The sequence below is a fragment of the Coregonus clupeaformis genome, chromosome 31 (assembly GCF_020615455.1).
Source record: "Coregonus clupeaformis isolate EN_2021a chromosome 31, ASM2061545v1, whole genome shotgun sequence".
In the NCBI taxonomy this organism is placed as follows: Eukaryota; Metazoa; Chordata; class Actinopteri; order Salmoniformes; family Salmonidae; genus Coregonus; species Coregonus clupeaformis.
This window is the reverse complement of record NC_059222.1, coordinates 38,301,996-38,315,288: the sequence shown is the minus strand read 5'-3', so window position 1 is coordinate 38,315,288 and position 13,293 is coordinate 38,301,996.

Genomic DNA, 13,293 nt, shown 5'->3' with positions numbered 1-13,293 from the left:
GGAGTGCGGTGTCGAGCTAGAGCTTTTACAAGCATAGAAATTGAGTAGGTAGAACGGTCCTCCCATTGGAAGCCAGTACATAGCAATTTAAAAGCCGTGATGTGGAACTTTAGGTTGGTTCTTTAACTTACAAATATGTGTGTCTTCTTCTTTTTAGGTGTTTTATGCGCCTTGTACTCCATTCATAACAATGTTAATCTAATCTGCGCTGACATATGATCGTTTTATGAAAAATAATGTACAAAATATATCTATATTTATTCTACTTGTTCTTCTTCTAGGGATATGACGGAACCCCCGAGGAGTCAACCCAGATTGGTCTTGCGATGCTTAGTGTGGGGATGTTTTTGCTCAATCACAATGTTGAAATACTGTAGTAGAAGAAGAAAACGTTTTATCTATTGTCAGCGCACACGGATATTATTTTGTCTTTTTGCATTATCCCAACACCTCGAAGAGTTGCCAGTTCACTCACTGTTGGACGATTTGATATGGCAATCGTGCGACTGCTGACCGGTCTCTCTAGCCTACCTCGGCCAACACCAGAGAAACACACTGATATTCTGGACCGATTCCAATCAGTTGTTGGTCATGATAGCCGATCTCATGAAAATACAGAAAAATAATAATCTATATTTTCCTTATGATATAAGGCAACAACAATGATTGCAAACGTCAAATATCAGAACATATGTTGCAAATGGCCCATCAAATCAGATCTGGGTTCAAATCTATTTTAAGTATTTCAATTCATTTCAAATAGCCTACATTTTGAAGTAAGCGTTTGGATATTTTTTATGTGAAAATACAAGTAGTTGAAAATACTAAAATACAAAGACAAGCGTATTTTCAAAGACAAATATTTTAACATGCATTTGTACCCAGGTCTGTTTGGCCCTATGGGTATTTGAAATGTATTTGGAAACAAGTAGGCTATTTTAAAATAATTTAAAACGGTATGTATTTTTATAGGAGATTATTAAAAAAATACTTCAAATAGAAGTAGTTGGATTCAGCCACATTATTTGAAAATACTCAAATACACAGAAAATAAGTATTTAACTTAAATATGCATGTATTTAAACCCAGGTCTGCATCAAATGGGCCATGATTTCAACAGGATACTGGTCGGGTGAGGTTGTGTTTCTCTAGCGGAAGGTAAGCTTGGCTTCTTATATGGTGTTGAGTAAAGCTTAAAACATGTATTTAGATTGTAGTTAGGTATTGTAGGTTGTTTATCTAGGTAGTTATTGTAGGTAAGTATTGTATTCTGCTGAGCCTGGTGAAGCACGAGGCTAGCTAACCCACTACCTGGACCAATAAACTACTGGTAACTATTAGCAACTGTGGATAGTTGTTTCCAAAGTTATTTCACGCTTAAGAGTACCTGTAATTATGCCAGCTAGCTGTTTTTCTAACCTCATTATCTGAAACGTTAACGTTAGGTAGTTAGTAGCTACTGTACTCGAAATGTAGCTAGCTTGTTGCTACCTGGATAGCTAACTAAACAATAGCTAGAACGACCTAGCTGTAATATTTGGAGACGCTTTCTCTCCGTTGGGACATACGCGAACTGGCTGAATCGATTCAGTGGCTAGCTTTGCACTTAACTGGCTAACAGTAGCTACTAAGGGTAAGTTATAACCTACATTTATTTTTGTTTTGTTTTTACATACTGATAACCAGAGTCATTCAAGGGAATTCGGGACATGGGTGACTAGTTAACGTTAGCTTGGCTCTCTCTGTGTTTCGTGCCGTGGGAGGAGGGGTTGGTTCGTTGGCAGAGAGCAATGGATAGCTATTATGCTAACTATTCTAGCTAACTAACTGGCTGAATAAGTTGACGAAGTACTCACTCAAACTGTCAAAACTTACCCAAAACTTTACACAACGTTAGACACGGACACGAATGATCTGTTTGGCAAAACTAAATCAAAACTTTAAACAACGTTAGACACGGACACGAATGATCTGTTTGGCGTGTTAACACACTGGTGGTTTGTTGTAACCGAGTATTGGTGCTAAACCGTGTTATTGGAAGCTGGCATGCTAGTTGGCTATGGCGTCATAGGATTCGGTGCCCTGGACGGTTTTCACGGAAGAATACTGTACCAAGTTAGCTAGCTGAATAAACTAAGTTAGAGTCTATTCCTAGAAAACATTGAACTGCTGTAGTTTACAACAATTACAATTTCTGAGGTGGAAGTTGGGAGAGTTATATTTGAGTGTTTTAGTGAAACGTAAGTGAGGGAGGCCCCGCTCTCTCGCTTTCCCAGATGTTTAGTTCATTTCATTCCGATATCCTTTGCATTATTGTAGCCTTTTTCTGTAGCCTGTCAACTATGTGTCTGTCTATCCCTGTTCTCTCCTCTCTGCACAGGCCATACAAACGCTTCACACCACGTGGCTGCTGCCACGCTAATCTGGTGGTCCCTGCGCGCACGACCCACGTGGAGTTCCAGGTCTCCGGCAGCCTCTGGAACTGCCGTTCTGCGGCCAACAAGGCAGAGTTCATCTCAGCCTATGCTACCCTCCAGTCCCTCGACTTCTTGGCGCTGACGGAAACATGGATTACCACAGAAAACACTGCTACTCCTACAGCTCTTTCCTCGTCTGACCATGTGTTCTCGCATACCCGAGAGCATCTGGTCAGCGCGGCAGTGGCACAGGAATCCTCATCTCTCCCAAGTGGACATTCTCTCTTATTCCCCTGACCCATCTGTCTATCTCCTCATTTGAATTCCATGCTGTCACAGTCACTAGCCCATTCGAGCTTAACAACCTTGTCATTTATCGCCCTCCAGGTTCCCTTGGAGAGTTCATCAATGAGCTTGACGCCTTGATAAGTTCCTTTCCTGAGGATGGCTCACCCCTCACAGTTCTGGGTGACTTTATCTCTGGGACCTGTCATCTTTTCACTCCCTCCTCTCTACATTCTCTTCCTCTGTTTCCGCTGCTAAAGCCACTTTCTACCACTCTAAATTTCAAGCCTCTGCCTCTAACCCTAGGAAGCTCTTTGCCACCTTCTCCTCCCTGCTGAATCCTCCTCCCCCTCCCTCCTCCCTCTCTGTGGATGACTTCGTCAACCATTTTGAAAAGAAGGTTGACGACATCCAATCCTCATTTATTAAGTCAAATGACACCGCTGGTCCTGCTCACACTGCCCTACCCTATGCTTTGACTTCTTTCTCTCCAGATGAAATCTTGCGACTTGTGACGGCCGGCCGCCCAACAACCTGCCCGCTTGACACTATCCCCTCCTCTCTTCTCCAGACCATTTCCGGAGACCTTCTCCCTTACCTCACCTCGCTCATCAACTCATCCTTGACCGCTGGCCATGTCCCTTCCGTCTTCAAGAGAGCGAGAGTTGCACCCCTCCTCAAAAAACCTACACTCGATCCCTCCAATGTCAACAACTCCCTTCTTTCTTTTCTCTCCAAAACTCTTGAGCGTGCCGTCTCTAGCCAACTCTCCTGCTATCTCTCTCAGAATGACCTTCTTGATCCAAACCAGTCAGGTTTCAAGACTGGTCATTCAGACTGCTCTTACATTTTACATTTTACATTTTAGTCATTTAGCAGACGCTCTTATCCAGAGCGACTTACAGTTAGTGAATAATTTTTTTTTTTTTTATACTGGCCCCTCTTCTCTGTGTCACGGAGGCTCTCCGCACCACTAAAGCTAACTCTCTCTCCTCTGCTCTTATCCTTCTAGACCTATCCGCTGCCTTTTGATACTGTGAATCATCAGATCCTCCTCTCCACCCTCTCCGAGTTGGGCATCTCCGGCGTTGCTCACTCTTGGATTGCGTCCTGCCTAACAGGTTGCTCCTACCAGGTGGCGTGGCGAGAATCTGTCTCCGCACCACGTGCTCTCACCACTGGTGTCCCCCTGGGCTCAGTTCTAGGCCCTCTCCTATTCTCTCTGTACACCAAGTCACTTGGCTCTGTCATATCCTCACATGGTCTCTCCTATCATTGCTACGCAGACGACACACAATTAATTTTCTCCTTTCCCCCTTCTGATAACCAGGTGGCGAATCGCATCTCTGCATGTCTGGCAGACATATCAGTGTGGATGTCGGATCACCACCTCAAGCTGAACCTTGGCAAGACGGAGCTGCTCTTCCTCCCGGGGAAGGACTGCCCGCTCCATGATCTCGCCATCACGGTTGACAACTCCATTGTGTCCTCCTCCCAGAGTGCAAAGAACCTTGGTGTGACCCTGGACAACACCCTGTCGTTCTCTGCTAACATCAAAGCGGTGACCCGATCCTGCAGGTTCATGCTCTACAACATTCGCAGAGTACGACCCTACCTTACACAGAAAGCGGCACAGGTCCTAATCCAGGCACTTGTCATCTCCCCGTCTGGATTACTGCAACTCGCTGTTGGCTGGGCTCCTGCCTGTGCCATTAAACCCCTACAACTTATCCAGAACGCTGCAGCCCGTCTGGTGTTCAACCTTCCCAAGTTCTCTCATGTCACCCCGCTCCTCCGCACACTCCACTGCCTTCCAGTTGAGGCTCGCATCTACTACAAGACCATGGTGCTTGCCTATGGAGCTGTGAGGGGAACGGCACCTCCTTACCTTCAGGCTCTGATCAGACCTTAAACCCAAACGAGGGCAGTACGTTCATCCACCTCTGGCCTGCTAGCTCTCCTACCTCTACGGAAGCACAGTTCCCGTTCAGCCCAGTCAAAGCTATTCGCTGCTCTGGCACCCCAATGGTGGAACAAGCTCCCCCACGACGCCAGGACAGCGGAGTCACTGACCATCTTCCGGAGACACTTGAAACCCTACCTCTTTAAGGAATACCTGGAATAGTATAAAGTAATCCTTCTTCCCCCACCCACCATAAAAAACATAAAAAGGTGGTTGTCCCACTGGCTGTCATAAGTTGAATGCACCAATTTGTAAGTCGCTCTGGATAACACTGTCTGCTAAATGATGTAAATGTAATGATTTCCAACTATATTTCAATGTGCGACATATACTTACTGGGTAATTAGACCTAATAATAATAATAATAATAATAAAAATAAAACCCCCAGAAAAATATACATAAAAATGTTTTCCCCTATAATATTAGGGTAACAATGTGCTTGTCTAAGTAAAAGGGCAGAAAATATATTGCAAATAGGAGATAAAATAGTCCATAACGTTCCATTATATTATTATACATTGTGCTACACATATAGGTTGGGTCATTTATAAAAAGTTAATAATAGCACTTGGCACTTGTCTAATATTGCCATGACCAGTGTCTGCTGCTTGGCGCAGGGATAAATTTGGAACAACGAGGCATGAGGTGAACAGCTGGCTTATTCTAGAACAAGACTCTACAAGGGGACTCCCTCTCATCTGATCTGTACGTGAGGTATGGCGCAGAGTGCCCACTGAATGGAAACGCACGTAGCCCCTGCCTTTTCCGCCCTGAAAGAGGGACAGCCGGCCAGAGCAGGCAGCCCAAGCTCAATGGGCATGGCTTACATCCAGGTGGTTTTCTGAGCCTTGGACAATTTTCAGCTGCATTATTGAAAAGCTACAAATAAAATAGGCAGTTTTTATAATAATAATTAGGCCTACAGCCCTACACTACTACCACCTTCTAGGCCTCCTGCTACCATCTACTATCACTACTACTGCTACTGCTACTGCTACTACCACCACCTTCTAGGCCTACTATTACTACTACTACTATTACTACTACTACCACCTTCTAGGCCTCCTGCTACCACCTACTATCCCCGCTACTACTGCTACTGCTACTACCACCACCTTCTAGGCCTACTACTACTACTACTACTACTACTACTACTGCTACTACTACCACCTTCTAGGCCTCCTGCTACTACTACTACTACTACTACTACTACTACCACCTTCTAGGCCTCCTGCTACCACCTACTATCACCACTACTACTACTACTACTACTACCACCTTCTAGGCCTCCTACTACTACTACTACCACCACCTTCTAGACCCCCTGCTACCACTGCTACTACTACTACTACAACAACTACTACTACTACTTCCACCACCTTCTAGGCCTCCTGCTACCACCTACTATCACTGCTACTGCTACTACTACTACTACTACTACCACCACCTACTAGGCCTACTACTGCTACTACTACCACCTTCCTGGCCTCCTGCTACTACTACTACTACTACCACCTTCTAGGCCTCCTGCTACTACTACTACTACTACTACTACTACTACTACCACCTTCTAGGCCTGCTACTACTACCACCTTCTAGGCCTACTGCTACTACTACCACCTTCTAGGCCTCCTGCTACCACCTACTATCACTACTACTACTACTACTACTACCACCTTCTAGGCCTACTACTGCTGCTGATGCTGCTACTACTACTATAACTATTACTACTACTACTGCTACTACTACTACTACTACCACCTTCTAGGCCTCCTGCTACCACCTACTATCACTGCTACTGCTACTACTACCACCTACTAGGCCTACTACTACTACTACCTTCTAGGCTTACTACTGCTGCTGATGCTGCTACTACTACTACTACTACTACCACCTTCTAGGCCTCCTGCTACCACCTACTATCACCGCTACTACTACTACTACTACTACTACTACTACCACCACCTTCTAGGCCTACTACTGCTACCACCTACTATCACTACTACTACTACTACTACCACCACCTTCTAGGCCTACTACTGCTACCACCTACTATCACTACTATCACTACTACTACTACTACCACCACCTACTAGGCCTACTACTGCTACTACTACCACCTTCTAGGCCTCCTGCTACCACTGCTACTACTACTACTACTACCACTACCACCACCACCTTCTAGGCCTCCTGCTACCACCGCTACTACTACTACTACTACTACTACCACCTTCTAGGCCTCCTGCTACCACCGCTACTACTACTACTACTACTACTACTACTACTACTACTACCACCTTCTAGGCCTCCTGCTACCACCGCTACTACTACTACTACTACTACTACTACTACCACCTTCTAGGCCTCCTGCTACCACCGCTACTACTACTACTACTACTACTTCTACTACCACCTTCTAGGCCTTCTACTACTACTACTACTACTACCACATTCCAAGCCTCCTGCTACCACCTACTATCACTACTACTACTGCTACTACTACCACCTTCTAGGCCTCCTGCTACTACTGCTACCACCTACTCTCACTGCTGCTGCTGCTACTACTACTACTACTGCTACAACTACCACCTTCTAGGCCTACTACTACTACTACCACCACCTACTAGGCCTACTACTGCTACTACTACCACCTTCTAGGCCTCCTGCTACTACTGCTACCATCTACTACTACTACTACTACTACTACTACTACTACTAGGCCTACTACTACTACTACCACCACCACCACCTACTAGGCCTACTACTGCTACTACTACCACCTTCTAGGCCTCCTGCTACCACCTACTATCACTACTACTACTACTACTACTACCACCTTCTAGGCCTACTACTGCTGCTGATGCTGCTACTACTACTATTACTACTACTACTACCTTCTAAGCCTACTGCTGCTGATGCTGCTACTACTACTACTACTACTACTACTACCACCACCTTCTACGCCTCCTGCTACCACCTACTATCACCGCTACTACTACTGCTACTACTACCACCCCCACCTTCTAGGCCTCCTGCTACCACCTACTATCACCGCTACTACTACTACTACTACTGCTACTACTACCACCTACTAGGCCTACTACTACTACTACCTTCTAGGCTTACTACTGCTGCTGATGCTGCTACTACTACTACTACCACCTTCTAGGCCTCCTGCTACCACCTACTATCACCGCTACTACTACTACTACCACCACCTTCTAGGCCTCCTGCTACCACCCACTTCCACCGCTACTACTACTACTACTACTACTACTACTACCACCACCACCTTCTAGGCCTACTATTGCTACTGCTACCACCTTCTAGGCCTCATGCTACCACCTACTATCACTGCTGCTGCTACTACTACTACTACTACTACTACCACCTTCTAGGCGTCCTGCTACCACCTACTATCTCTACTACTACTGCTACTGCTACTACCAGTGGCGGTCAGTGCCATTTAAGATGAGGGAGGACACTTTTTTTTCATGAGCATGGCCTTATTTTTATTACAGCATATTGGATGACTCTCATTCATATTCCATTCACCCAGTTCAATGTAACAGCAATAGGTTTAGGCTACTACATGATACTCACATTTTCCCTATACCCATCATGAGGTTACTACAACCTAGCCTATGAATTAAAGTTTACAATGTAGGTGTACACAGGACAGACAGTGACATTCAAATTTGACACATGGACAGACAGTGACATTCAATACACTCTTGCCTGCATCTAAGCTGATATAGGGTGTAATCATTAGTCCAACAGTTGCAAACAAGAGTTTCTATTCCGTTTAAGAAACGTTTTTCAACAGAATTGAATGACCCAATCACACGTAAACACAGTTCACTTTCATAGCAGCCATATTGTATTCCTTCTCGCATCTATGGCTCTCTTCCTCTCACCTCTTCCCTTCGCTTGTGGACTTTTAATGCACAACACATCAGCTGTATGTGACCAGGCAAAAAAACTTTCCAAGCCAAACCGCTGCACACAGCCTACATCGTTGTCACCATATTAGCTAGAGTAGTTGCTTCTCCTTCATTTTGGAAGAAATTAATTTGTTCAAAACTGTTCAACTATTGTCTTTCTCTCTCTTTGAGTCAACTACTCACCACATTTTATACACTGCAGTGCTAGCTAGCTGTAGCTTATACTTTCAGTACTAGATTAATTCACTGATCCTTTGATTGGGTGGACAACATGTCAGTTCATGCTGCAAGAGCTCTGATAGGCTGGATGACGTCCTTCGGAAGTTGTCATAATTACTGTGTAAGTATATGGAAGGGGGTGAGAACCATGAGCCTCCTAGGCTTTGTATTGAAGTCAATGTACCCAGAGGAGGACGGAAGCTAGCTGTCCTCCGGCTACACCATGGTGCTACCCTACAGAGTGCTGTTGAGGCTACTGTATACCTTCTTTGCAAAATAGTGTGTTTTAATCAGTTATTTGGTTACGTGATTATATTTAGTATAGTTTTATCAAGAATTTTGAACTTTTTTAATGTTTTACAATTAAATTTTTTATGAAATTTACTGAGGAGGATGGTCCTCCCATTCCTCCTCTGAGGAGCCTCCACTGGCTACTACTACTATCACTACTACTACTACCAGTACTACTACCCTACTAATACTACGCCTACTACTACGCCTACTACTACTAAAGCAGCAAATTCAGGGGGAGCCCCAACCAAGACTCGAGCCCGGGTTCAGCGACTCAACCCAACACCTTCGCTTTTGGATATGTTGGCTTAAAGACTGTGGTGTAAAGTACTTAAGTAAAAATACTTTAAAGTACTACTTAAGTGTTTTTTTTGGGGTATCAGTACTTTACTATTTATATTTTTGACAACTTTTACTTCATTGCATTCCTAAAGTAAATAATGTACTTTTTACTCTATACATTTTCCCTGACACCGAAAAGTACTTGTTACATTTTGAATGCTTAGCAGAACAGAAAATTTTTCAAAATTCATGCACTTATCTAGAGAACATCCCTGGTCATCCCTACTGCCTCTGATCTGGCGGACTTACTAAACACACATGCTTCATTTGTAAATTATATCCGAGTGTTGGAGTGTGCCCCTGGCTATCCATACATTTAAAAAACAAGAAAATGGTGCCGTCTGGTTTGCTTAATATAAAGAATTTGAAATTATTTATACTTTTACATTTGATACTTAAGTATATTTTAGCAATTACATTTACTTTTGATACTTAAGTATGTTTAAAACCAAATACTTTTAGACTTTTACTTTTACTTGAGTTCTTTTCTATTAAGGTATCTTTACTTTTACTCAAGTATGACAATTGGGTACTTTTCCCACCACTGTTTAAAGAAGCACTCCAGCTATTTTTGAACTTTTCCTGTTGAAAAACAAAATCCCACGTATAAGTATAGAAATATGTTTTGAGCAGAATTGTGTTTTTTAGGGTCAATGTAAATAGTCGGGGTGGTGATATTTTTTCCATTAATTGGTCTTTTGACCAATCACATCAGATATTTTCACATCATATCTTTTTCAGAGCTGATAGGATTGGTCAAAAGACCAATTAGTAAAGAAGTTCAGAATTGGGCTGCCTGTCTAAACGCTCCTTATGTGTGCAGTCTGGGTCCTCCACAAAGACAGCCTCAACACCAGCCTACACTGGTTCGGGTAATTTCTTAATAGGGGATATTATTGTATATGTTGTGTTCTATTTTAGTACTATATTTAAAATAGTGCCTACACTTCATTATAAATGTAACCATAATCCCTGTTTCCGAATGAGGCTGCAGCAAGCTATATCTGTGGTGGTATTTCCATTGCGCTAGAAACATACCCACGGAACTACGGTGATAAGTGTAACCTTAGTAAGTGTACAGTGGGGATGTGACGAACACGTGGGGTAGGGGACAGGAGGAGACCGCATTTATGGAGTTGTCAACAAAGCGTCACTGAGGGTTGCGCAGGGTCGTTAACCAATGATGTTTGTATACATCATTGCATGGAACAAGAGAGGACACTGCAGTGGAAATGTGGGTTGGGTCTCACCATATCCGGACATGGAGACTTTGGCGTCATGGCAGGGACTCCCTAAAAGCAGCTGTTGAAGAGTGTCACGTTGCCAGGCTCGTAGTATCAAAAGCATGAGATTATTTGCCGAATGAAAGCGCACGTAGCCACCGGCAGCGGAGTATATACACGGGTACTTCTATTTAGTTTTCACTTTTGCAAGGATTCTATGCACTTATTTAAGAAGAGTGCGTTCACGATTAATGTAAGTAACACAATTTATTTGTTAGGCTATTTAGAAGCATATAAAACTATACTGAATGAAAATGTTATTGTTTCAGAATGTAATAATAGGCTGTAATAATAGGTATATAATCTAGTTATTGATAGGCCTATACATTCTTGTTATTCTGTCTTGTTTCATATTGTGAGATTATTTGTATGTTATAAATGCAAAACCAAATCAACCTGTTCTGTGCATGAAACTCAACAGTTCTATAGGTCTGAAAAGTTGTTTATTGTCACCATAGAATTGGGACAGAAGCCCCTCTAGAATCATTGCCTATTTAAATTGTCATAATATTATCATAATATTTGCAATGGTCTAGTTAGCCTACAGATCTCAACATGCTCAATACAGTATGTGCAAACTTCAAACATATTGAACAAAAAGACTCATGCCACACCATGATGAGTTTGTTTTAATGACTCGTTCTAATCTGTTACCTAGATGAGAACATATCCTTTAGTGGTCAGCACCCATGCTGTGGCCCTGCTGAGGAAACTCAATTTTCAGAGAATGGAGGGGCAATTTTGTGACTGTGTGATTCGACAACATCTGAACCCGGTGAAACTTTATCTGGCCCACAAAAATGTCCTGTCAGCTTCTAGTCCCGTATTGGCTTCCCTTCTCCCCAGTAAAGGTGCACTGCTGGACTTGCAGTTTCCATCCCCTTCGACTGAAATTCTAGGGTCTCTTTTGGAATTTATCTACACTGGGACACTACCCCCACCAGATCAGGATGAATCTATTTTCTCTGCTGCTACTTATCTGCAAATGGAGGAACTCCAGAAGGCTTTAATAAGAAGGAGCAGACTGGACACAACACCTGTGTCTGACTGCACTGTTGCAGGTAAAATGATCCATCTATTAATTATTTAAATTGTGTAAGAATAATATCACATTGTTGTTCTAATTTCTAAAATCATCTATTCTTTCTCATTTCTATGTTCATTCGTCCAGCAGACATAAAACCCAATCTAAAGAGGGAATGTTCAGATCAGCAGCAAAACAAGACGAATGAACATTCTCTATCGCACTGCACACCATCCCCTCTAAGTTGTGAAGTCGTCCCCGTCATATGCCATGTCAGTACAACTGGAAAGCCTTCTCTATTGTCAGAACCCAGACCTGAAAGCAGAAAATTGAACATTGAGTTTGACGTGACCAGAAAGGAGGCAGGAGTCAGTGAGAGAAAGGTGACACTTGGCCCTGGACACAATTTAAAGCACTATAGATTACAAAAGGATGTTAATTATGAGGCAGCTTTATATGAGTCACAACCAAAACAAATAAAGATTGTATCTGGCAGTGCAGGCTCCAATGTCCAGGATCTGCCCATGGCTGCCCCAGAGGATGCTGCATATTATAAAGGAAGGCGTCAAAGGGAGTTGGATGGAAAATCTGTATTACAAAGTTCTGGGAATGCTATCCTGACACATACTGTTGTATGTTCAGAAATTGGTGAGGAGGATGATACTGGAAACACCACAAATCAGGAAGTTACATCCCACTTCAATACTTCAAGTCATGACTCCAGGATTCATAGTTGTCCTCACTTAGATAAAACTTCCAAAGGTAGTAACAGTGAGGGGTTTTCTACAATAGATCAGTTAGAGTCAAACAAAGAGAAATGTTTTAAATGCCACCCCACACGGCAATTAGAAAATATTTCAGCCGCTAATGAGTACATCCCTGATAATGCCAAAGAAAACACCCCTATGGGTAAATTCAAGGATTTATGGAGTTCAAAGGTCACCAGTGGATATTGTCCCCAGGGCGACGAAACAAAATGCTTTCAGAGTGCCTCTAGATTAAATCTATGGACTAAGGCAGCGAGCTACTCTACACTAAACCCCAAATTATCTGAGGAGGTAACATCAAACGAGAGCAGAAGTGATAGCAAGGGCAGTAACACTAACACCAACGAAATGGAAACGTATCAAGGACAAGTTCGCTATCACTATCTTGCAAGGGAAAAACATCACCCTGTACAATCCAGTGACTCAGACGACGATGGTCTGTATAGTGCTATTGCTAACTCTGACCTCCGAGAAGGTCTTGGCATAAATGTCAAAGCCAGCGCCTCAGATTTCGTTTTACTGGACATTTCAGCCAAACATCCCTCGGCAGGATACCCTGACTCCAATGGGAGTCAGCTGAGTGTGCCTGCCTCTGCCTCTGCCTCTGTCCAGCCTTACCAGTGCACTATGTGTGATAGGGCCTTCAGCCAGCGAGGCTCCCTCAACAGACACATGCGCTCCCACCTGGGTGTTAGGCCCTACTCCTGCCCCCAGTGTCCCATGACCTTCTCCAGACAGTACCGGGTCACTGAGCACA